This window comes from Vipera ursinii, assembly GCF_947247035.1.
Source record: "Vipera ursinii genome assembly, chromosome: 2".
Taxonomy (NCBI): Eukaryota; Metazoa; Chordata; class Lepidosauria; order Squamata; family Viperidae; genus Vipera; species Vipera ursinii.
In genome coordinates, this window is record NC_139513.1 from 27157697 (window position 1) to 27184393 (window position 26697).

Consider the following 26697-nt stretch of genomic DNA (forward strand, 5'->3'; position numbering starts at 1 on the left):
CATAACTCAGGCACGTATTATCATGTTTCGTGGACATGTGACAAAGCAAAGGGTTATTGGAAAAAGATCCATACTTGGTTAGAAAAGATAGTGGGAGAACATGTTGACTTTAAACCTGAATTTTTCTTACTAGGTATAATGCCAGAAAAGAATAACAAACGAAGCCTATATTTGATTTCACACGTCACAACAGCGGCAAGAATAATATTTGCACAATACTGGAAAAATGAAGGAGTACCACCAGAGGAAGAAATAATTTTAAAAATACTGGAATGTATTTTTAGAGATGGACAGATAGACTATGAGACTGAAAGATAAAGAAGAAACAGAATATTACCAAACTTGGGACTTATTTTAATCAATGGTTAGAGGAAAGAATGAAGGATTAGGAATTAAATATGTATTAGCGTTTTTAAACCCAGACAGCACATTGGTTGAAAAATTATTATATGTATGTAAGAAAAATAATAATAATAAAATCTTATTTTAAAAAAAGGAAAGAGGGTTTTTTAAAGACAGGGAGAAAAAGGTGCAGCAGCCTCCCTGTTATTTGCAACATTTATTTTCTCCCTCACATTTTTTTATTTATTTTATTTTTATTGCATTTATATCCCGCCCTTCTCCGAAGACTCAGGGCGGCTTACAAGCTTAGCAGTAGCCTTCATTCTATGTATATGCCTGCTTATTAGGGCTTTCACACACACCCCAAGCGGCATTATTACAAAGTCAGCTTAATTGCCCCCAACAATCTGGGTCCTCATTTTACCTACCTCGGAAGGATGGAAGGCTGAGTCAACCTTGAGCCTGGTGGGATGCGAACCTGCACTAATTGCAGGCAGCTGGTGTTACTTAAGGAGGCATTAGCCCACTGCTCCACCAAGGCTCTATCCCTATCAAGCGCTGTATTTATATTCCACTAAGAATCAAGAGCAGGAGGATTTTTGCTATGTGGGTGGTCTATCTGGCAACTTCCTGGAGGCATCTAGCTGACCATTGAGGAAAACCCATTAACTGATCAAGATGCAAGCTTTGGCATGACCCAGTGAGCACTCCTTAAGCTTCAGTAATAATTTCATAAGACCTCAGAAGTCAATGGAGATGTGCCCAGGATGGCTGTCACATAAGGCTTATTATCCACTCCAGATTTCTTTAATCATTTGTACTGCTGTCATTTTCCAAGGAGCGTTGACTCGCCAGGAGATGTTGACGCATTGATTGAAAATGTCAGTCTGTCATGTTTGCCAAATGAAACATGAACATCGCAGAATTACAAAAGGAAAGAAAATGAAGGGGTCTGCTCCTATAAATACCAAGGTAAGACGAGTAACTATTATTATTATTTTTTGGCTTTATCTTCTGAGGGGCCAAAATAAATTAAACTCAGCTAAAGCAGCAGCAGTCTCTGCACCATATGCCAATCTACCTCATCCCGATACTTCCATTTGTTGAAATTAAATTCAAGCAGCTGTTTTCCCACTGACTGCCCAGACAGAAAATAGGTATAACAGCAATCTATACTGGTGTGTGTGTGTGTGTGTGTGTGTGTACATGTATAGGTGCTGAATGTTGATATCCTTAATGCGACACACACAAATAAGCAATAAGATCCATTTTATTAATATACTGATGAAATATAGAAACAGGATAATATATTGTGCTTTGTTTATTTATATATCAAATTTATATAACTGACCACGTCACAAGAAGTGGGCAGCATACAATTAAGTAAAACAATAAATCAACACTTAATGACCATTGCAAAAAAATGTTGTAAAGTCAAGTCGCTCACGTTACCAACCCATTTGAAAATGTCATGAATTATGTTGGGTGATAAGCAGGGTCCATTATAGTCATAACCTATTTTTATTAACCACCATGATGGAGACTTCTTAGGTACTGCTCTCCTGGCATAGCCAGGTCTCGAGGGACTTCTGGCATATCAAAAGGGGTGGGACTAATTAACCTCTTTCTGGAGGTGGGATATTCTACAAGGTGTGTGCCACTGCAGGGAAGGCCCGTCCCCTGGGACCCACCAAAGATAAGTCTTGGCAGCAGGCCTTCTCTGCCAGGTCTAATGCACAGGCCGATGTAATCGGGGAGAGGCAATCCCTCGGATAATCCAGTTCTATGCCATAAAAGGCTTTAAAGGTTAAAACCATCACCTTGAATTGGACCAGAAACAAACCGGCACCCAATGTAGCTCACAGAGCAGACGTGTGACACACAAATAACTGCTCACACCACTGCATTCTGAACCAGTTGACCTTTCCAGACTCTATGCAAAATGATGCAGGCATCCCTGCATTACGAAGTGTGGAAATCCTCCTCCTCCTCCTCCATTTCCCCAATAAAGATGTTTTTTCAGGATTTGCTCCCATGGTGCTTCCTTCTCCTCCTCCATGGTTTTCTTTTCTTTTCTTTTCTTATTATTTTTTATTATTTATTTTTACTCTATTTTTTATTATTGTTGTTGTTGTTGTTGTTTTATTAACTATGCCACCCATCTCCCTTGTAAGGTGACACTGGGTGGCAGAGTCCAACATTAATCCAATCCAATCCAGAGGCCACGTATTGATTAGGGCACATCTGAATTACAATTAATTAATTAATTAATTAAGTAAGTAAGTAAGTAATAATTACTTATTATCCCTCTGTTAACACCTGATCAAGGTGTGGCAATATCTGTCATAAGATCAAGGTTTTAATTTATTTATTTATTATTTATTTATTTAATTAAATTTTTATACCGCCCTATTCCCGAAGGACTCAGGGCGGTTTACAGGGCAGCATAAAATACAATATAAAAATAGTATAAAATTAAAATAGATTAAATTAAGTAAGCCCTACAATTAAAACAATATTAAAAGCTAAAACCCCTTCAGTCCAGGCCTGATAGATCAAAAAACCAGGTTTTCAGGTCCCAGTGAAATGAACGCAGATTAGGGGCAGTCTGAAGTTCCACCGGTAAATCATTCCAAAGGGCAGGCACGCCCACAGAGAATGCCCTCCCCCTGGGAATCACCCGCCGGCACTCCTTAACCGCCGGCACCCTAAGAAGGCCCTCCCTGTGGGAGCACACAGGATGAAGGGAACTTGATGCCGGCAGCAGGTGTTCCCTTAGATAATCCGGACCCAAGCCATTTAGAGCTTTATAGGTCATTACCAGCACCTTGAATCTCACCCGGAGGGCAACTGGAAGCCAATGCAGCTCACGGAGAAGAGGTGTTACACGGGAGTATCGGGAAACTCCCATAACAACTCGCGCGGCTGCATTCTGCACCAGTTGAAGCCTCCGCGTGGTCCTCAAGGGCAGCCCCATGTAGAGAGCGTTGCAGTAGTCTAGCCGGGAGGTCACGAGCGCATGGGTGACTGTGCGTAGGGCATCTCGGTCCAGATAGGGCCGCAACTGGCGCACCAGACGAAGCTGGGCAAAAGCCCCCCTGGTCACGGCTCCTATATGGTCTTCAAAATTGAGCCATGAATCCAAGAGGACACCCAAGTTGCGAGCCCTATCGACGGGGGGTAACACCTCACCCCCCATCATTAGTGATGGAACAACCTGGTTAACCCGAGATGCCGGTATGCACAGCCACTCAGTCTTGGCAGGATTGAGACGAACCCTGTTTCTCCCCATCCAAACCCGGACCGCCTCCAGGCAACGGGACATCACGTCGAGTGCTTCACTGGGTTGGTTCGGGGTGGAAAGAAAAAGTTGGGTATCATCAGCGTACTGATGATACCCCACCCCGAAACCACGAATGAGCTCACCCAGCGATTTCATGTAGATGTTGAACAGGAGGGGAGAGAGGACCAACCCCAGAGGGACTCCACAAACGAGAGATCTCGGGGCGGACCTCTGCCCTCCCGTCAACACCGACTGCGAGCGGCCCAGGAGGTAGGAGGAGAACCACCGCAAAACAGTGCCTCCCACTCCCAACCCCCTGAGACGCCGCAGTAGGATACCATGGTCGATGGTATCGAAAGCTGCTGAGAGATCTAAAAGGACTAGGACAGAGGAACATCCCCTGTCCCGAGCCCGCCAAAGATCATTCACCAGTGCGACCAATGCCGTCTCCGTGCTGTACCCGGGCCTGAAACCTGATTGGTACGGGTCAAGATAATCAGTTTCCTCCAGGAACAGAGGAAGCTGATGCGCCACCACACTCTCAACAACCAATAGTGGTCATAGTTTATTGGTCCAAACATAAGAAAAATCCGTTCTTCTTTCCAGGTTAACATAAAATGGTGGCCCAAGGAAGACACCCGTCCTTGCACTGTGGACTTTACTCACTCACCCCTATTACGTAACATTGGGAGAAATCTGTTGGCATGCGTCATCAGCAGCAAAATGCTACAAGTGACTGGAGTCTGAGAAGGTCTGGTTGACGAAGAACATATTCAGGTTTACTAGAAAATCTATGGATTTGTAAACCAACTGAAACTAGTTATATTCCTTCTTTATTTTAGATGGGCATGTTCCTCTAGGCTAGTGATGGCGAATCTTTTGGAGACCGAGTGCCCAAACTGCAACCCAAAACCCACTTATGTATTGGGTAGGCATGGCCCATTGGGTGGACGTGGCCCATTGGGTGGGCGTGGCCCATTGGGTGGGCGTGGCCCATTGGGTGGGCATGGTAATGGCAGACTAGGTGGAACTAAAAAGTTCAATCAATTCCAACTTTGCGAGATCTTTTTTTTTCCTGCGAGAAGTTGAAATTGATTGATTGAACCTTTTTTTTTTTGCACATGGCAGCGGAGGTCTAAAGCGAAAAGGTTTTATAAAACCCAGCTGAAGACCTAGGACTGGGGTGACAGCGCGCGTGCCCAGAGAGAGGGCTCTGTGTGCCACCTGTGGCACCTGTGCCATAGGTTTGCCCCAGTCCTAGGCCTTCAGCTGGGTTTTATAAAACCTTTTCACTGTAGGCCTCCGCCATCATGGGCAAAAAACAAAAAAGGTTCAATCAATCAATCAATTTCAACTTCTTGTAGGGAAAAAAAAGATCTCGCAAAGTTGGAATCGATTGATTGAACTTTTTAGTCCCACCCAGTCTGCCGTTACCACCGCAGCCATGCCCACCCAATGGGCCATGCACACCCAATGGGCCACGCCCACCCGGCACCCGACGATACCTGTGGGTTTTGGGTTGCAGTTTTGGCACTCAGTCTCTAAAAGGTTCGCCATCAGAGCTTGAGGAACAGGTGTTAGCTGTGGTTTAAAAGACCTTTTATCAATTATGAGCATTCCTGGATCAAGAGGCCTGTACACAGGTATTTATGATTTGGTCTCTTCTTGACTGAACCTTTTCATCCTTCCTATATATGTTTACAGTTATTATAATTTTAGTCCACATGGGACTTCTCTTGAAGTCTGCTCAGAAGCTTCTGTTGGTCCAGAACAGAGCGGCTTGATTAGTTAAGGGCATTTTAACAATTCACTTAGTTAAAGTGACAGTTGACTTCCAGAGACAATTCAAAATGCTGGTTGCTGCCTTTAAAAAAAACAAACTTTAAAAGCCTTCAAGCTGTTCTTTCAGAAGTGTTTGAACTTTGATAAAATAATGAGCTTCCATCCTGTGGCAGGTCACTGTTGGGTTTACTGGGAAATATATTCCTCAGTATGATGAATGTGAAGGTTATGAATGTTATTTGCTCTGTATTATGAAATATTTATTACTTTAATCTTTCTTGTTTGCCTTTTTGAAGTATAAGTGCCTTGCAGTGGTTAAAATAAATATTGATACTATCTAATGAACCAATGAAAGTAAATTTTGCCTCTTGTATCTTCCTCATAGCCATGACTTAAGTTCAGCTACTTTTTTGGCCAGTGACAATTTTATTTCCATGGATTCATATCGAGCTAAAAGCTACCCTGTTGTGATGCAATTATTGATTTAAAGTTGATACACCTGCCATTTGTAAATCCAAATTGATCCCCAGGCTGCTATGAATGCCTGCTGAGCAGAATCACATTAATAAGATTCTTAGATCCATGGAAATGTAAATTTCAATTAAGGAGCAATTTTCCTTCTGTCTGGGTTATCTACTACTGGCTTGGGGGACTCAGAATTGTTTGGCAAATGTAAATTAGCTTCTGCTAAATAATTATCTTCGACTCGTGACTCTCTTCATTTTCTCTCAAGTATTGCCCATCTTGAAAAGTTTGATTTGTAACCTTATGGGAATTCTGTCAACACAGGCCAGGGACACTTGGCCAAGAGACTAGCGATTCTGCCCTCAGATTTCAGAATTGAAATGAAATATAGTGTAAGCTGTTGTCAGCGCTTTAGGTACACTTGAGTGTTATAATTTTAATGCTTAGTAGAGGCAATAGCCAATCAAAACTGGGGAATAAAGGAATGAAGATATGAAAAGAGCTCCCAAGTATTGGTCAATAGCTGAGGATTTCATGCTCCCTCTCTAGTTTTGCATGAAAACAGAAAATCTCTCCACCCTTTCCTTCAAGCAAACAAAAAGGGATGGATCATTTCACCCAGCATGGTAGATGTAGATCAGGGGTGTCAAAATTGCTGGCCTGCGGGCTGGATGCGTCATGCCGAAACTGCGCCCACCCCAGCTCTGGAAATGGGGAAAAAGTAGCTGTACATCACGACACGTTGCAAGTTTGACGCCCTGATGCAGGTGCTAAACAGAAGTGGCAAAGCATTGTGTTCTGAAGCACTACAGAAGTGAGGAACCTAAGGTCTGGTCTCTTCCCTGCTACCAGTGCCAGCTGGAACCACCCATAGAGTAAGAGACTCCTGGCACCAAGGATTCACAGATGGTCTGGGACAGGGGTAGGTAACCTCGGCTTTTTTATGACTCATGGACTTCAACTCCCAGAATTCCTGAGCCAGCTTGGCTGGCTCAGGAATTCTGGGAGTTTATTTATTTATTTATTTATTTATTTATTTATTTATTTATTTATTTAATTTATATACCGCCCTTCTCTCAAGAGACTCAGGGCGGTTAACAGGGCAATACGTAAAAGACAGATACAAAAGTTAAAATTATTAAAACATGATTAAACAATGCCCATAGTACAAATTTAAAATTAAAGTCATAATAACAAACCCACCCCATCCCATCAGGCCAGGCCCGCTTCCTTAAAGAGATGGGTTTTAAGGTCGCGCCGGAAGGAGCGGAGGTCGGGCGCCATCCGGAGCTCTACCGGAAGATAGTTCCATAAGTCCGGTGCACCCACAGAGAACGCTCTCCCCCTGGGGGCCACCAGTCGACATTCTTTGACCGGCGGCACCCTGAGGAGGCCCTCTCTGTGGGAGCGTACTGGGCGGAGGGAAGTTGACGCCGGCTGCAGGTGCTCCCCAAGGTATTCTGGACCCATGCCATGGAGGGCTTTGTAGGTCATTACCAACACCTTGAACCTCACCCGGAAGACAACTGGCAACCAATGCAGCTCGCGGAGCAAAGGTGTAACACGGGAGTATCGGGAGACCCCCGACACAACTCTCGCGGCTGCATTCTGTGCCAGCTGGAGCCTCCGAGTGGTCTTCAAGGGTAGCCCCATGTAGAGAGCGTTGCAGTAATCAAGACGAGAGGTCACGAGCGCATGAGTGACCGTGCGCAAGGCATCCCGGTCTAGATAGGGCCGCAACTGGCGCACCAGGCGAACCTGGGCGAACGCCCCCCTAGTTACAGCTACAATATGGTCTTCTAAAGAGAGCTGTGAATCTAGGAGGACTTGAAGTCCATGAGTCATAAAAGAGCCGAGGTTGCCTACCCCTGGTCTGAGAGGATACAATGATTAATAGTAACAAAAAAACAAAAATCAAAGAGGACTGGGACAGTAACACCTCACCCATCCTGCCACCACCACAGGTCATTGACAAGCATGATTAATACTATCTTAATAAGAATCGTGACCAGCTGTAAGCTGAAGGCATATACCAGTCCAGTATCTGATTATTTGTAATATAAGCGATGCTGCACTTCAGTGGTTAGATGGCCTAGACCAGACATGTCAAACTTGCGACATCACGTGATGTCACGCAATGTATCAGGACAGTTTTGCCATTGCCGGCAATGGGGTGGGTATGGCTTCTGGATGATGCGTCCAGCCCGCAGGCCTAGACATTGATACTTGAATATAGATCTTTTTAACATTTATATTTTATTGGGTTCTACTAATCTAGTTGAATGTTAATTAATATTGCTAGTCCACGTATGATATTCCACCATTATTATCATCAACATCATCATTTTTAGTCATTGTTCCATCCACTGCAGGATGAAGGCCTCTTCTGCCTGTTTCCAACCAATTTATTTTATTTATTTTAATCCCATTTATATCCCGCCCTTCTCCGAAGACTCAGTGCGGCTTACAATTTAAAGACTGAGTGGCTGTGCATTCCGGCATCCCGGGACATTCAAAATATTCCATCTCTTTCTATGGGGGGTGAGCTTTTACCCCCCATAGATAGGGCTCACAACTTGGGAGTCCTCCTAGATTCACGGCTTACTCTGGAAGACCATATAGTGGCCGTGACTAGGGGGGCTTTCGCCCAGGTTCGCCTGGTGCGCCAGTTGCGGCCCTATCTATACCGGGATGCCCTGTGTACGGTCACTCATGCGCTCGTGACCTCTCGTCTGGACTACTGCAATGCTCTTTACACGGGGCTTCCCTTGAAGACCACTCGGAGGCTCCAACTGGTACAGAATGCGGCCGCGAGAGTTGTCTTGGGAGTTTCCCGGTACTCCCATTTTACACCTTTGCTCCGTGAGCTACATTGGTTACCAGTTGTCTTCCGGGTGAGGTTCAAGGTTCTAGTTATGGTCTTTAAGTCCCTACATGGCATGGGTCCGGAGTACCTTGGGGACCACCTGCTGCCGGCGTCAACTTCCCTCCGCCCTGTGCGTTCCCACAGAGAGGGCCTCCTCAGGGTGCCTCCGGTCAGAGAATGTCGGCTGGCGGCCCCCAGGGGGAGGGCCTTCTCTGTGGGCGCTCCGGCTTTATGGAACCAGCTGCCGGTCGAGCTCCCGACAGCACCTGACCTTCGCTCCTTCCAACACGGTCTGAAGACCCACTTATTCGAACAAGCTGGCCTGGCCTGATGGGGGGATTTTTAGGGTTTTTAATGGGTTTTTATACTGTATTGTTTTATTGGGCGATTATTTAATTCTCTTTTTAATTTTTGTATTTGTTATTTATATGTGCCCTGTTCACCGCCCTGAGTTCCTTGGGAGAAGGGCGGTATATAAATTTAATAAATAATAATAATATTATTATTATATTGTGCTTAGCAATAGCCTTCATTCTATGTATATGCCTGCTTATTAGGGCTTTCAGCCCCCCCCCCCAGCGGCATTATTACAAAGTCAGCTTAATTGCCCCCAACAATCTGGGTCCTCATTTTACCTACCTCAGAAGGATGGAAGGCTGAGTCAACCTTGAGCCTGTTGGGATATGGTCCTGAGCTTTCTTTTGCCAACTGGGCCCGCAATACTTGCTGATGTCGTTGATCTATCTTGTTTTAGGTCTCTTTTCTGGACACTTTTTATCAAATGGGATCCATTCCATGACTGCCTTGGTCCACCTGCCACCAGTTCCTCTTGCTATGTGACCAGCCTATTTCGCTTTCATTTCTTTTACTCTCTTGATGATATCATATACTTTTATTTGTTCTCTAATTCATGTGCAGGTCTTTCTATCTTGTCCTGTAATGCCAAGCAGGATATGCCATACACTAAAAAAATAAATACCTTAGTATTTTTTTGGTAATATATTTTATTGATTTTTTAAAAAACATAAATCACTTAATACTTGGTGAACAGTATGTTGTCTGGGTTATATTTGTAAAACAATCATTAACAATTGATTTCTATAATCCATAATCCACATAATGCTTTTAGTTGATTTCCTCTTTCCCCAAAATATCCTCTTTTGGAAACATTAAGTTAATACAATTCTTATTGTTTTGATAGATAAGAATTAAATATATAATTTCCCCCAATATTCCTAAAAATAATAATCACATCAATATACTGTAATATTTCTTTTCTATCCAATCATTCTGGTTGTCTTATCATAGATCCCGTTACAGTCCTTATTTTAGTTCATTTCTCCCACCAAATTCTAGGTATTCTTACTGGTTAAGCTTTTCTCAAAAATTAATTACCTTTAAAAATTTAACTCTATTTTTCTATATGAACCATCTCACACTTTTACATTTCTTAAGGAATAGACAAAACAATGAAAAAAAGAAAGAAAAGAGAGCAAGAGTAAAGAAACATAAAAAATAACATACTACTTAAAATATATATCCCTCCTAAGCTAATATATATTTATTTCCTAAATTTCCTCTTTTTAACCATAATTTAAAATATGTTTAATATTTAAACATTCCATTTAATACATCCAGTCATTTAACTCTTATTCAAAACATTTTTATCCCTTATAATTTTCTTAAATTCAATTACATTTAAGTATCTAAAACATTTCCTTTATCTAAGTCATTTCAACTTTTTTATATTACTCATATCAAGAAAGAGAACAAAAAAGAGGTAAAAGCATGCTATCTTATTTAGGGAATTCATCCCTCTTAGAATGACATATATATTCCGAAACGTTTCTATTTCTTTAACCATATTCAAATAAATGTTTCTTTTTTAAGTATTCTCTCTGGTAAGTCCCCATCATCTATTTTCTTGGTTTCCACTTTAGTCTTTTTCCTTTGCCCAGTATCTTTCTTAATCAATTATTTTGCTGAATCAAAAAGGTTTTCCGTAAGTTCGTAAATGTTGCTGTAGATATAAAAAAGTAAATCAGGTTAAGTGTCTTTGTATGGGGCTTTTGCCTTTCCATGTTTGTTGAAAATCTTTCTTTTTTTTTCCTCTCCACTTCTCTTATCATTTCCTTTCTCTCCGATGTTCCTGACATCTCTACAGTCCATTTTATCCAAACTGTTTTCTTGACCTCAGATTTATTTTGTAGTCTTAAGGGATAAGTTGTTTTTTCCAATTCTTGTGAATTTTTTTTCCATTAGAATTAAATCATGTTTCCTTGTTTTGTTAACTTCCATCTTTAAGTCTCTATTCTATATACATTTATGTGTTTTATCTGCTCTGTTGTTGTTTTCTGGGATTTTTTTGTTGTTGTAGAGCTAACTTAGAAATAGATTGATTTATATTTTCAAAGTTATTTTGGATTTCTTTGTGGTTTAAAGTCATTGTTGTTTTAATTAGTTGCAGTATACTACATATCTCCTCCTGTGAAGTATTTATGTTTTCTTGATATGTTGTTTCTACATGTCTCTGATCCATGATGGGCAAGAGTTTGAGTTTTTCTCTTCCTTTCTTTTCTCTGCAAACAGCTTTAGAGTCCCAAATTAAATAGACATTTGTAATCCAAATAGTTCAAAAAAGGTGTTTTTCCCCCCCTGAAATTTATAATTCTCTCTTTGTCTACAGCCCAGATTATTATCCTTTTCTTTTTGTCACAGCTGTTCTTTGTTGTTAAAACTTTGCCCCAGATAGAAGGCCCATACAGAGTGTGGTAAGGACAGCCGAGAAGATCATAGGAAGCTCGCTTCCTGGTATTCAGGACGCTGCTTATAAGCGCTATGTGCTTAGAGCTCAAAGCATTGTTAGAGACCCCACACACCCACTTTACAGTCTGTTTCTGTTGCTCCCCTCTGGGAGGAGGTTTTGAAATATTTCTAGCAGAACTACTCGATTCTATAATAGCTTTATTCCCTATGCCATCTGTCTGGGTAAACTTGCAAGATTCGTTTTTCTCACCATGCACATGTATACATAATTCAAACTAGGCTGTATTGTTTCTCTGTGTCATATAATATATGTTGGTATATGCATAATTCTGTGCTTATTTATTTTTGTCATATTTATGTAGTGTATATTGGAGGTGGTAACGCTTTGAGAGCTGTATGCAATGAATTTTCACTTTAATGTATGCAGATTAATGTAGATTCAAAGTGACAATAAAGTTATTATTCTATTCTATTCTATTCCATTCCATTCCATTCTTATTCTATTCATTATGAATACTATGTCATTTCCCAAGTGGCCTGTACAAGCCAAAAGGGATATAGCTTTAATAAGCAGGAGAGACTTGACTCTAATTAATGGATTCACAGTCCAGAGGTCCCTTTGCAGGTTCTTTGAGAGTTATATGCTCAAATTCATTCCAGCCAAACCCACAGGACTGGGTTTCAGGCACCTCAACAGGACTTGCCGAGTCAAATTGCATTTTTAAAATTTCCATGAAAATCCATGCATCTTTTAATTCTGATTAATCCTAATATGATTTAATAAGTGTTGTTCTTAATATTGGAGTTTTAATAATCAGTGTTTGTGAGGATAATTGATACTGCATGCATTCTTCATTTTATCCATTTAATTCCAAGCTACAGTGCAAAATTAGGAAAACTGTATATATTTTGGTAGTGGATTCCAGTTTGCACATATATATTCTGAAAGTTTATCAAAATGTGAGCCAAAGAAGCTTCTCTGATTTCATTATCTCTGACATAGGGAGAAGGAGAAACTGTGGGATGCTTGTAAATACAGAAACACAATCTCAAATTTATTATCTGGGGATTGTGTGGTGAAATATAGAGTTGTGGCTTTGACCCAACAAATCACAATATTGATATGCATGACTTATAGAGTTATCTTTCCTGCCTGCTGTAAAAAATGGTACAGGTTTTGAAAAAATCAGAAATCATCTTTAGAATGGCCATACAAAATCAGTTGCATTTTTTTTAACCCAGGAGAAATTTAATAGTTGAGCTAAACTCGTAACAATATTAACTTGCAGCAAAGAATGGCTCTAATCAGACTGTTGAAAGCAATCAGGTTTCTAGGTGTGAGAAAGATGGTATCTTCATTTGCAAACCTCCCTAATTAAACCAAGTTTCTTTCAACTGCTACAAATTTTTTTAAAAAAAATTATCTGAAACCCTCCACTGACATTTAAGGAGAGAATCACTCTCTCTTCTTCCACCTCAATCCCAATTACGGCAAACCAAACAAGAAAACAAGATGAGAAATGCAACATTCCTGACACTTTTACGCATGTTCTACTGCATGGCACCACTAAAGAGTGACAGCTGCCATTAAAATAGTCAAGACACCTCAAAGAGCTACAGCGCTGATTGCACTTTGGAACCCCCATTCTGGCTTCCCCAGGAGCAGAATAGGCTTGCTTACTTCACGGAGAACCTGGGAAGGGGAAAGAGATGGGGCGAGGAACATCTCCTTGACAGCAGCTGTCGGCATCAGAGGTCGGCATCCAATCATAGAGGCGAGATCAAAGAACTGCCATCAAAGAAACCATTATCTTTTATTTCTCCCCTCCCCAATTCTCTCCCTCCTCCTTGTGGGGGGTGGGAAGAGAGGAGAGCAGGGAAAGTGGAGCAGGGAAAAGGATTCCCACCCTTTCCTGAAGGGGTGAGGCCTGCAGAACAGCCTGGGAAGCAACTCTGCAACTTGTGTCTCCCCCTTCCCCCCGCCCTCCCCCCCCCGGAGTACAAGATGCAAAGTCACTTCTCTTAGTTGCAATGCTCTTCTGCCTTAAAATGCTTTGGGTAGCCTTGTACTGTGTAGGAAGCTTTAGGGCATGGGACACCTATCCGGTGTGCTCTATAGCAGGGGCGGGGAACGATGGCCCTTTAATGACTTATATCAGACATGTCAAACACAAGGCCCGGGGGCCGGATCCGGCCCGCGAAGTGGTTTCAAGCGGCCCGCGAAGCCATCCTGGAAACAGTGAGGGAACGGCCCCCACTGCCTTGGCCCTGGCCCAGAGACCCTCCTCCTGCCAGAGACCCTCAGATCTGTCCCACTCCTGCCCAGGCCCCCATAGACACCCTTGATGCGAACAATGTAGAGCTGGCCGCCCAGTAGGCCATACGCACTCTAGCCCCGCCCACCCAGTAGGCCACACCCACCCTGGCCACACCCACCCGGCCCCCTGAGGGCAACCACACTGCCGATGCGGCCCTCAATGAAATTGAGTTTGACACCCCTGACTTATATGGACTTCCAGAATTCCTGAACCAAATTTCCCACCCAAAAGCATAGAGACTTCCCCACACACATTTGGCCCTTCCCGCTTGACCAGTCCATTTCCAACCAATGGGTGGATGTCTAGGTATTTTGAGAACATGTGATGCATCGACACCCTATTCCCACGCGTCTCTGTCTTCTCAGTCTCCCTGAAGATTGGCACAAACTGGTTCAAAGCATCCCTGGTCTTCCTCAAATGTCATTCCCCCCCCCTCCTGGTTTCCCAGTGGTAAATTAATACATGTTTATTGCCCGTTTGGTCCCTTGCTTCCTCCTCTGCCTCCCGCCCCCACCCTCAGCTATTGATGGCAGGATGCTGATGAGGCTTGGAGCCAAAGGTGACAGAACTGACACTCAGGAATTCTGGGAGTTGAAGTCCACAAGTAATAAAGGGGCCGTGGTTCCCCACCTCTGCTCTAGAGGAAGTCTGTTGAAACCATATTTTAAACACATTCCCTTCTGCTGAAGAGCTGCAGCACATAAGCTATTTAAGGGGAAGCAACCGAGATGCTATGGGAAGTTTTGAGTAGGTGAACCAGGTGGTGTCTGGAGAGCTAACATCAAACAGGCCCATTTCCTCTTCTTCTCTCCCTGCCATTGGTTGGAAAGGGAGATGTCTTTGTGACATGCAGGAGACTGTTCCCTTAAGCCATGGGTGTCAAACTCACCGCGTCATGTGACATGGCACGATGCATTGTGACTTTTTTTGCATTGCCGAAGCTCGGTTGGGCGCAGCCTCCATATGTTGCAACCAGCCTGCGGGCCGGCACTTTGACATCCCTGCCTTAAGATCTTGACAACTGAAATGGCTCTGGAGAGGGAGAATGGCAGGGTATGTCTGTAGTAAAGCCTCAGGGGGTCACCAAAAGGTATTCAGTGTATCAGCAAAGCCAGTTGCAAGAATCTTCCCAGTCCTAGAACTGGCCAGAAACCATAGAACATTTATTGTACAGGTTCAATAAACACACATTATCAAATAGATACTATATGCTGTATTATAAATCAAACATTCATTCCTATGGTCACAACCATACTATTAATAAGCTCAGAATGTACTTATTTGCGGCATTATGTATATAACAACAGTGGGGGAAATTAAATTTTTGGAGACAAAAACAAGCAGAGTCAGTATAATATTAAAGAAAACAACCTCAACTTTAGTCATGTACTTCCTTTCCCATCTCCAGAGCTACAGAGAAATTAAATGATATATGCTCCCCTTTTCTACCGTACTATAGTATTTCTCAGAATGTCACAAGACAAAACAGCTTTTCAGTGATGGTGGCAGGGGCAGGTCCAGAAGGATGCTGGGATTACTAGTTACGATACACAAAAGGGGTTCTTTCTTTTTTTGCTAACGTTTTACAAGGAGAGTTCCACAGCAGATGATAAAATACAAGCCCCTTTTAATCAGAATACTCACTGTCAAAAAACAACTGGCAACAGGCCGTGGCATTCTTGGGGACAGGAGTATTGCAATTACTCAGGGAGTAGTTATCAAAAAGCTCTAGCCAGTTGATCTGGGTTTGGGGAAACAAACTTTCTGGAGAAGAGCAGGGCCAGAAACAATGTTTGCCCTTCATGCCAGTCCTCTCGTTGAGATTCGGCGTGGGCTGCTGGTTTTCATGGGAAAGGAACAGGAGCTTAGCTTTCTTTGCCTTTCTGTCCTGGAGACTGCCTGTCTTTTTCTCACTCAAAGGCAGAGGCCTCAAGCTAATACTACCCGATTCCCTCACATCCCTACAGGAATATTCTGCAATGGAATGTCCTTTTCCTGTCGCTTCTTGTTTTACATTAGTTCTGGAATATTTCAAACCATTTCCTTTCCTGGAAGGGTACATTCTTTTCCTCTGGCTAGACAATCGTGGCTTCTTGCCCTGTCTAACTCTGCTTCCTTTGCTTTTATTATTCATCTTGCCTGCGATTAGTTCCTCGCTTTGCCCATCACCTGCGCGATCTCGCACGAATCCATTATCCATTTCAGGATGGCTTAGCAGTGAATGTTTTGTAGCACTGTAGCCTTTTGATTGGTTGCTTCTCGGGATCACTTTCCTCACCGGAGTAGCTTCATTGGGCTCTTGACTAAGGAACCAGTTTCTCTCTTGGCTTTTTGCAAGAAGACTTGCACTGGAACAGCAAAGTGTTTTATCAGCATTGGGGCCTCTGACTGGAATACGCCTCTGCTGCTGCTGCTGCGTGTCAAAATTTCCTCTACTTTCTGAGGCAGCTTTATTAGAGATGTCTTTGTCTGCAGGAGAGATGTTTAAAACGTTCAAGTGGCAACTGTAAGATAATTGGTTCAACAGCATATCTGGAGAAGTCTGGGAGCTGCTGTCCTTGAGGTGATGAGATTCTCTGGGTGCACAAATGAATGCTTGTAAGTCATTCAGAATTTTGGAAAGCCTCATGTGGTCCAATTGTTCACAGATCTTCAAGTGCTGCTGGTTCTGCTGAACTGTAAATTGCTCCAGACTATCTTTTAGTAACTGAAGGCTAGACGTCAGATCTGAGATTTCTGTGTCTTTCTGTGGAAAGTGGTTGCGACAGCAGAGATAATGGTTAAGATGGGTTTAAAAATGCTTTCATTCCTATACAATACTGCAATATAATTTATTGAACTTTCCTCTCCATTGAAGGGCATTTCACGCATTGTATTTATAAAGTGTGGAGGAAGTAGGCATGGGTGCGTGTGTGTGTGTATATGTAAATTTTTTGGATTGCTAACAAAGAATTAATATAGAGTGATATAGCTATTTCAAACTTATTTGTTCACATCAGTCAGCCACACCCTTCTGAGATTCAAACCTGGGCTGATTGCACATTAGGCAGTTGTTTTAACCTCTAGGCCACAGGCTCTTTCTCACTTTGTCAGCTGCATCGGGGAGGGAAGAGACAAGGGAGATATGTCTTGAATTTTTTGAACACCTTGTCCACGGACAAGGTGTTCAAAGGTTGTTAGCAAGCCAAAAAATTTATACAAATATGAGCTGCCACTGCTGTGGCTACTGCCTGTAGATGGCCTTGGGCTAGGCTGAAACAGGAAATAAGATTTGTCCCGTGTCTGGGACAAAGCAAATGTATTCTGAATGCTTAACAAACATTTAACACATAACTTCCTTGCTTCTTAGCTAAGAGAGAGAGAGAGAGAGAGAGAGAGAGAGAGAGAGAGAGAGAGAGAGAGAGAGAGAGAGAGAGCGCCTGTGGCCTAGGGGTTAAAACAACTGCATAAGACGCAGTTCGAATCTCAGAAGGGTATGGCTGACTGATGAGAAGAAATAAGTTTGTAATGATCATATCGGTCTCCCTTTATTCTTTGTTAGCAAGCCAACTATGTTGCACACCCTGTCAGTTAAAGAACTCACATATGTATTTGTATTCTCTCCCCCAGATGTGAGGCAGGCCCTCACTCTTCTGGCCTCCTGTAAAGCAGTTAAAAACATGGCTCTGCGACCTCACATGGGGAACCCAAAAGAACACGCAGTTGTGGGGCTGGTTGCTGCCACGAAAGCCTCTCCTTCACCTTTCTTAATTCATTTTTAACAGAATTTTCTGATTCTTGTCTCCTTTAAAAATTTTAATTATAAATTTTTAATTTTAGATACTGTTTTTATACTTTGAGGTTTATTGTATGCGCCCTGGAATCCCTCTTTGAAGGAGATGGGTGGTTCAGAAATGGGGGGGGGGGGGAATCAATAAAATAAAATGATCTTACTTTCTTTCCTCTTTACATCCCACATGTCCCCAATGGGCTCTGCAATTCTTTAAAGCAAAGGCTGAGGATGGACACTTAGACAAACCCTGTGATTTTGTCTGTAACATGAAATAATGTAGTTTCATCCCTTAATACGCTGTAAGCTGCCTCTGGAGAGTTAAAGGATCATAATATTTGTTACAGATGACAGTTTTCAAAAACTTTAACACTGAGGAACCTAGGGTATTAAAAATGTAATTCCACAGTGGTAGTTTTGAAAGCTGACATCCATAAAAAAAGACTCTGATTTGGGGTCTCTTTGTAACCCTAATAGATTTTCTACACTCTGAGACCCTTATTAACCCATATCAGCTTCTTGGCTGTCTTCAAAGTACTATACTGCAACCCCAGGGCAAAATATTTTGTTCTGCTAATAAAAGGGAAAAATGTTAGCACAAAGAATTTCTTTAGAGACAGCAGTCTTTTTGTCTTAAAAAAGTCTCTAACCTAGTTATCTAGAAGGTAAGAATTAAATGGTTCAACCAGACAAACAATGTTAATTTATTAAGACATCAGCATGACACAGATATTAACGAACCAAACCTTAGTAAGCTCATAACTTTCCCGATTTATTTGCAAAGCTCTCCTTCGTTTCATTGTCCTATTTTCCCAGCAAAGCTATGTGGTATAGCTTCTGAGAGCAGGACATTTTTATAGGCAGATCTGGCATTTAAGCAATCAGTTGCATATCTTTAACATCAGGCAGATAATTACATCAAAGCAAAATTGACCTATTTTCATCCAATCAAATAAATTCCAAATAACACATTAGTTTTTCTTTCTTTCTTTCTTTCTTTCTCACTAGCTGAACAAAGAATCTACATGCAGGATTAAATAAAGGTAAGAATTTTCCATTACTATTCTAAGTTACATTCTGTAAAATGATTCACAATGCATGCAGTGTATGGCTCATGTAACTTTTAAAAATGTATTTCATTGACAGGCTATCAATGATGGCAAACATGCAGTTTCTGGAACTTTAGTCTTTGATTTGCAGGGTATCTAACGTCTAAAAAAGACTGCACGATTATTTCATAAAATATGATAACATAACATTAGGCTACGTCTCTTAAGATAAGTAGACTATCTCTTCTGAAGAAACAGTGAAACTAGGGCAAATTTCAGCTTAGTAAAGAACAATTTCACACTTACTTCTTGCAGCCTTTTCTCCATTCCCAGTAATACCTGTCCCATTTCATTTTTCTCACCAAGAGCATTCAGCAACAGTCCATAATGGGACTGAGAGGTTTCTTGCACTAGACAGAGAAATCAATACAAACCACATTTATTTGTCACCTGAATACATGAATAAAATGCCATTCCAGGTTTTTCAGTGGAATTGGATTGAAATACTATACTTTAGTGACAAGTGCATTCTAGAAGAGCAAGAGACAACCCAGTTTAGATAGGTTGCCAAAGATGTAAAGTAGATGTAACATTTCACACAGACAGAGGGCTGAACAATTTACACAATGCTATTTGATTTAACATTAAATTAACTAAAATACTTTAAGAACTAAATGTTGCCATTTTAGTGTGGTCTGTGAAGTTACTTTTGCTACAATTATCTCATAAGGATAATCCTCTCAAAGTATTACTTTTGGTTATTTGTTACTCATAATCAACAGATTTTATTTTCATGGGCTCCAAGATCACCGCAGATGGGGACTGCAGCCAAGAAATTAAAAGACGCTTGCTCCTGGGGAGAAAAGCCATGGCAAATTTAGACAGCACACTAAAAAGCAGAGACATCACCCTGCCAACAAAATTGCATAAAGTCAAGGCTATGGTCTTCCCAGTTGCAGTGTATGGCTGTGAAAGTTGGACCATAAGAAAGGCTGAGTGCCAAAGAATTGGGGCCTTTGAATTATGGTGCTGGAGAAGACTCCTGCGAGTCCCTTGGACTGCAAGGCAATCAAACCGGTCAGTCCTACAGGAGATCAACCCTGACTGCTCTTTAGAAGGCCAGATCTTGAAGTTGAAACTCAAATACTTTGGCCACCTAATGAGAAGGAAGGACTCACTGGAGAAGAGGCTAATGCTGAGAAAGGTTGAGGGCAAGAGAAGAAGGGGACGACAGAGAATGAGGTGGCTGGATGGAGTCACTGACGCAGTAGGCGTGAGCTTAAATGGACTCCAGAAGATGGTAGAGGACAGGAAGGCCTGGAGGAACGTTGTCCATAGGGTCGCGATGGGTCGGACACGACTTCGCAACTAACAACAACACTCATAATCAACATCCAAAATAATTTTATGCCTCAACCAATTCTGCCTCTTTCCTCTCTACCCTTATTTCTCCATTTCTGTTCTGATCACACAACTGTGAGTAGTTAAAAACCTCAGACACATTTGATGAAGTAGACCGAGATCCACAAAAGCTAATGTGATAATAATTATGTTAATATTTAAAGAGCTATGAGACTCTTGTGATGGCTTTGCACAATGAAAGCATTCTAACCACTTGGTACCTTTTGTCTTAAATTCCATTTATGGATTACATACACAGAAAAAGAGGCTGCTGTAATTTCTACAATTCTGTCTTCAAATGCCTAATTTACTGCACCACTCCTGTAGAATATTCAGCCTGGGAAATTCTGACATCCTCACAGAATTAAAGGAGAATATTTTCTTGCAGTAACATTTTGAATTTACTCAAGCTAAGGTTCTGGAAAGCCTTCCATAATGTACTTACAGTCTTTATTTAATAACTTATATGGCTGCCCAGATTATGTTCAATAACCCTGAGCAGCTCAGAAAAACAGCAATCAAAACAAACGGAAACAATAATCCAACAGCCAAAAAACCACTCCTGGCAGCCGGTAAAACACCCTTCCATATGTCTACATTACAGTTACTGAACTCATCTTGTAATCTAAAACTTGGAGGAGGAGACAGCTCTTCAAGGGGTTAATGAACAAGGGGGAAGTGGTAGAAAATAGTTTGGATTTCCAGCAGGGAGAGAGGTGCATTCCAGAGGAGCAAGGGAGAACCAAGTTGGAAGACGCATAACACAGTTCCTCCGTAGGAGTTCTCACTGTATATCTTTAATGATGCCAGTAGTAAGCTTTAATTTGACAAGGTTTCTGTCTATAGGTGAAGAACAATAAAGGAAACTGCTGAGAAGAAATTCAGTGTCTTCCTTGGTTCTTTGAGGCCTGACATCAATCTTGCCAAACAAAAGCAAATGCTCCGACAACTCCTAGGGACTTGGCTTTCTTCCTCCCAATCAAATTATCTAAACTTCGCTGTTTTTGGTTTCTCTGAAATGCAGCCCCTCCCTGTCGAGGAGCCAGACCTTGCATAACTTGAGTTGACTCTAAATGTTTGATCTATCTCTCCTTCCATTTCCTGTTTCCCAATTTCCAACGCATCTGCTAGGAGTTCTAACATCAGATGTGAGAAGTGGTCTTCTTTGTCTTCCATTATATTCTGAAATCTTAAGAAATAAGATGCCTTCTCCATTTACAGAACTGCCACTGAATCCTTCAAGTCTTTATTGGTCTGCATCAGCCTTTGTTTTCCTTCTTTTATTTCTTCCATCTTTTGATCAGTTTCCTCTGATTTGTCTTCCATATTCAGAATTCTTTGTTCATTTTTTGTGATCATTTGTTGGAAAATTTCTAGTTGTCAGTTTAAATTGTGATTTTTTTCATTTATTTTATCAAAATTTTCTTTTGTCTCATCGTGATTTTTCTTGTCTTCTTTATGCAAAGTTATAATCTCTTGTATGAATAGCAATGTGGCCTGCATTTCCTTCTGAAAGTTGTTGGTTTTTTTCTTGCTGAAGCATTGAGTCAACTGATCTCTGATAAACAGGACTGGGGGCACCAGAAGATGGTGCTGAGGTGGGTTTCTTGCCTGTTTTAGTCAAGCTTGGAACATTCATTTTTACTCCCCCCCCTTAACCTTTACTATCAAATCTAGTATGTCCCCTAATTGTCAGCTTTATACAAAACAAACAATCTTATAATCAATATCACAATACAATATTTTACTTCCAATTTATTTTTTGAATCGTGCCAAATAGTTTTTGTAGTTCTGTAGCCTTATAATCCAATTGTCCAGTTTATAGGTCTACCACCAAAGGAAGAAAGAAGAATAAAGAAAAAAAAAGATTTGTAATCCACCAATGTCTTACAGCACCAAGTCCAAAAGGAAAAATACAAGGCCAATCAGGTCTCTTCAATTAAAAAAACCCAATAGTTTTTGATCAACCAGCCTTTATAATCCAAAGTATCCAGCTACCTCAGTTGCTAATCCATAGAACCTTCTCAAAAGAAACTAGCCAAAACTCAATTTTCTTCCTGTCTCTAGGTAGTTCTTAAAACCGTGAGTCAATCAATGTTTGTGATCCAAGCAGGCCTACTTCAAAGTAGTTTATAGTTTCCATCATGCAGAAAAATAACCCAAAGAGTTTTTTTTCCCCTTTTCCAGCTGCAGTCTGCAAAAGTGAAAGTTTCCAGGAACATCTAAGAGTCTGTGTCTGGGCTTCACACCAAGCTCACTCCAGACATAACAACATTCAGTCCTCTATTCCTTTATTCCACCTCTGACTACTAGATATCATTAGATGTCCATTTTTCCAAGGTTAAGCCCAAAGTTATTTCATAAAGTTCGCTGTTATTTCCCAAAAAGAAAGAAAAGCTCAAAAGTTCTCTCAAATCCCAAATTTATTAATGTTATGTCTCTGTTATGTTTCTTCAAATTAAGATTGTAGCCTTCTTTGGGTTTTTTCCCCCCAATAAAAATTAGATCGCCGTTTCCTTTCTCGTAAAGAAAAGGTTGGAGGCCCCTCTTCCCTCTCATCTGGGAGCTTTTCTTGCTTTTAGGAGATCCTTTTCCAGGGACAAAGTTTTAAAATTGTAGAGAAAGGGTAGTATTCTAACCCAGTTCCAGCCACGATGTTCACATTTTGCTAATTAGTGCTTTCCTCCGTTGCCCGTAGCTTCTGACTGGCCGCATAAGTGCAGCCAGTCTTTCCCCTGCCAGTTGCGGGGGCTTCCTTGGATCAAACGGATTGACCTCCATCTTTCTATGATCAACATAAGTCCCGTCCTTCTTCGTCGCCTCCCCAGGGCAACTTTACTCCCTTTTCGGGGGCCCAGCAGGGTGAAATCGGCCACGGTAAGCAGAGCCCTGTTTTCCAGTGCCCGTCTCACTATGATGCCAAACTGGAAGTCCTTAAGCTAACACTATTTCTTACTTGCCTAACACAATACTTATTTGAGAATAAAAGGAGAACCAATTAATATTACCTTGAGCTTTGGATTAAGAGTGGCTTGAAGTCACTTGAAAAAAGCACACACGAAAAATATGCATATCTAGTGCTAACAGAAAGCTCTGCCATGAAACTGATAATTTGGGGATCCCTTCTTTTCCATTTTATTATTCATTTTGCATTTTAATACAGTCTATATCTTTCCTAGTCATTTGAATCATTTGTATTCATGGGGCTGATGAATTTTTCCAGTATTTTGTAAAATGTCTAGGCTGCTTTTCCCAATCCTGTATTACATCACACCACATATAGGAAACGGTTGCTGGAATTGGGTATGTGTAGTTTAATGAAGACAAGGGTGAGGGGTGACATGACAGCAGTGTTCCAATATCTCAGGGGCTGCCACAAAGCAGAGGGAGCCAAGCTATTCTCCAAAGCACCTGAAAGCAGTACAAGATGCAACGGATGGAAACTAGTCAAGGAGAGAAGCAACCTAGAACTAAGGAGAAACTTCCTGACAGTTAGAACAACTAACCAGTGGAACAACCTGCTTCCAGAAGTGGTGAACGCTCCAACACTGGAAGTTTTTAAGAAGAGACTGGACAGCCATTTGTCTGAAATGGTATAGGTTTCCTGCCTTAGCAGGGGGTTGGACTAGATGACCTCCAAGGTCCCTTCCAACTTCTTCTTCTTTCTTCTTCTTCTTCTTCTTCTTCTTCTTCTTCTTCTTCTTCTTCTTCTTCTTCTTCTTCTTCTTCTTCTTCTTCTTCTTCTTATTATTCTTCTTATTATTATTATTATTATTATTATTATTATTATTATTATTATTATTATTATTATTTCTTCAAGACAGCCAAGCATCTCTTAAGAGTATTGCACAATTCATTCAATGAAATTGAGCTGAATTTATTACTATTTCTCAAAAGGTTATTGCTCTTGAGGAATATGAACAGGTAAATAAAACTGTCTTTTAAATTAATATAAAACTAGCATTTTTCATTATTAGTTTTGTAGATCTTACGTTGAAGCAGTTAGATCTACCACTGATTTTGCAATTGCTACTGAGCATATGTTGATCTTATTTAACCTTGTTCAAAAGCTAAAGAAAAAGCAAAGTTGCATTAAATAAATGGCTAGCTATTATATCAAACTCCTATTTCCTTGAATAATTTTTTTTCATCCACTACAATTATTATTAATGGATATTACATTATTGCACAAGACTACAACTGAAAAGAGGTTTTTTTTCTTTCTACCCTAAAATGACTACTGCTGAGTGACTGATCCTTCACTAATAGCTCATACGATTTTTTGAGCTTATTAATTTAAGCAGCAGGGGAAGCACTGATGCTTTTAGTCTGACTTCTAATATTTATACAAGATCCATCCATTTTCGGAGATTACTGTATCTGAATATGAGGACTCATTTTTTATTTTTTCCTTTAATGGAATTCTTAATTTTTTTTAACTGAAATTCTAAGAATCCAGCAGAAAAATAGTTTTTCAGGAAATACTGGAAAAAATGCACACGCTTTGGCATTGTGTAGTTTGAGAATACTGTATAACTCTCAAAAAAAGTTTCAATAGTCCTTGTAGGCCTGTTTAGCTGCCCATTGTTCATTCTTAGCAAAACCTTCATGAATAACACAAAAATTAGCTGTGTTTAACTTAAAAGCATATTCTTTCTATCTGAAATATCATATTCCCACACCATGATGCCAAGAAAGATATTCCAGTAGAGTAATAAGAGGTCCAGGTAAATAATACAGCTGTTGCTCTGGTGTAATCTCAGTCTCAAAAATCTCCATTAAAGATGCTGATAAATTGAAATACTGAAGAAGTGCCAATCAGCATAAAGTAGACCAATGATTTTGAGGCACTAGTGCAGGGGTGTCAAACTCGCAATGTCACGTGACGTGTCGCGATGTATTGCGACTTTTTCTCCATTGCCGGCAATGGGGCTGGCATGGTTTTGGCGTGATGAAGCCGGCGCGTGGCCGGCAGTTTGACACCCCTGCACTAGTGAATTTAACAAGCAATTCTTTTGTTTCTCTATACTAAACGTAGCTACATAAGCTAAAATTTCTGAATACAACATGTTTTACTGTTAGGTTTCTTTTTTTTAAGGTAGGAAACAAAGCTGTGCCATGAGAGGAGTAGAGGAGAAAGAAGGCACAAATGAGTTTTTTTTCCTAAGTATTAAGGGCTGGTCCGAGACAGCTACAAGGTCAAGTACAGCTCTGTTTTTTTTAATCTCCTTTGCCAATGAATATTTTTTGATGTGTATACTTAAAAGTTAAAAAGGGAGTTTTATATACTTTAAAAAATATTTTTATTGGTTTTTTACAATTACAGATCTTTAGTGCTTAATAAACAATGTGTTGTCTGGGTCCACATATTTCACATTAATAATAATACAACTTCCATTCCTACTCTCTACTCCATTTTTCTAGTCATCTGTAAAAATTACCCCATGTTTGAAAGTATTGTGTATCTTCTTTCCCTTTCATTTTCAATATAACCCTATCCATTTCTGCACAGTCCAGAATTTTCTTAATTATGTCTTCTTCAGTTAGTGTTTTTCATTTTTCCAATACTGTGCAAATGTAATTCTTGCTGCTGTTAGTACAAGTAATATTAAACGTACACATTCTTTATCATAGTTTTCTGAGATTGTATCTAAAAGAAATAGTTCCGGCTTAAAATCTACATATTTTCTTATCATTTTCTCTAACCTCATACAGTATGTATTTTTGACCAGATTTTTTTTCCTTTAGGGCATATCCGCCAAAGGTGATAATACCTGCCTGGCTTTTGCCTACATTTCCAACAATTGCTAGACATGTTTTCAAACATTTTTGCTAATCTTGCAGGTGATAAATGCTATCTATAAAACATTTTATATAAGTTTTCTTTATAGATAGCTGCCCTTGTTATTTTATAGTTTCTTTCCCACAGGTTTTGCCATTTTTTAAACTCTACATTGTGCCCAAAGTTTTTTGTCCATGATATCATTGATTCTTTGACTTATTCATCTTCCATCTTTAAGTTCAACAAAATGTTATAGTTTCTTAATCAACTTTTCATCTGATGACAGTAGTATTTGGTCAAACATTGTCTGGTCTTTATAAAAAACGTATGTTTTGGCATCTTTCTCGTATTTCATTTGCATTTGCAAGTGTGGCCACCATGAGAGCTCAATGCCCTGTTCTTCTTGTTTAGTTTGTAATTTCCCTTCAGTATTCAAAATATCTCTATAAGTCACAGGTTTTTCATAGTTAAATAAATTTGGGTGCACAAGTGCTTCTATTGTTGAGATCCATCCTAGTATTTTCATATAAATTTTTGTTTTTATCTTTTCCCATGTTAGAAGCAAAGCATTTCTTACATAGTGATTTTGAAAGTATTTATGGATTTTGTTCTTCCCATACTATAGAAAGTGTGCCATCCGAGTTGTAGGTTGTGTCCTTCTAAGTATAGTAATCTTTTGTGTCTAAGGGTTATCCATTCTTTTAACCATGTTAATGCAGCTACTTGATAAATTTCAAAATCAATGTATTTAAATCATCAAAAAAAATTCAATTTTTATAGGTATTGTTTGAAATAAAAAAGTAGTTTCGGTAAAATGTTCATTTTCACCGTCACTATTCTTCCCAATATTGATAGTTGTAGTTTTTTCCATTTT

The 26697-nt window shown here is 40.5% G+C and overlaps 1 long non-coding RNA gene across 1 annotated transcript in view; it reads left to right on the forward strand.

Annotated features, from left to right (window-relative positions):
* The first annotated feature begins 642 nt into the window (after nucleotides 1-642).
* LOC310636368 overlaps nucleotides 643-26697 on the forward strand; it is a 246317-nt gene continuing 220262 nt past the window's right edge. Inside the window, exon 1 of the long non-coding RNA XR_014491700.1 lies at nucleotides 643-881. This is a non-coding gene — a long non-coding RNA (uncharacterized lncRNA). The remainder of the gene's footprint in view (nucleotides 882-26697) is intronic.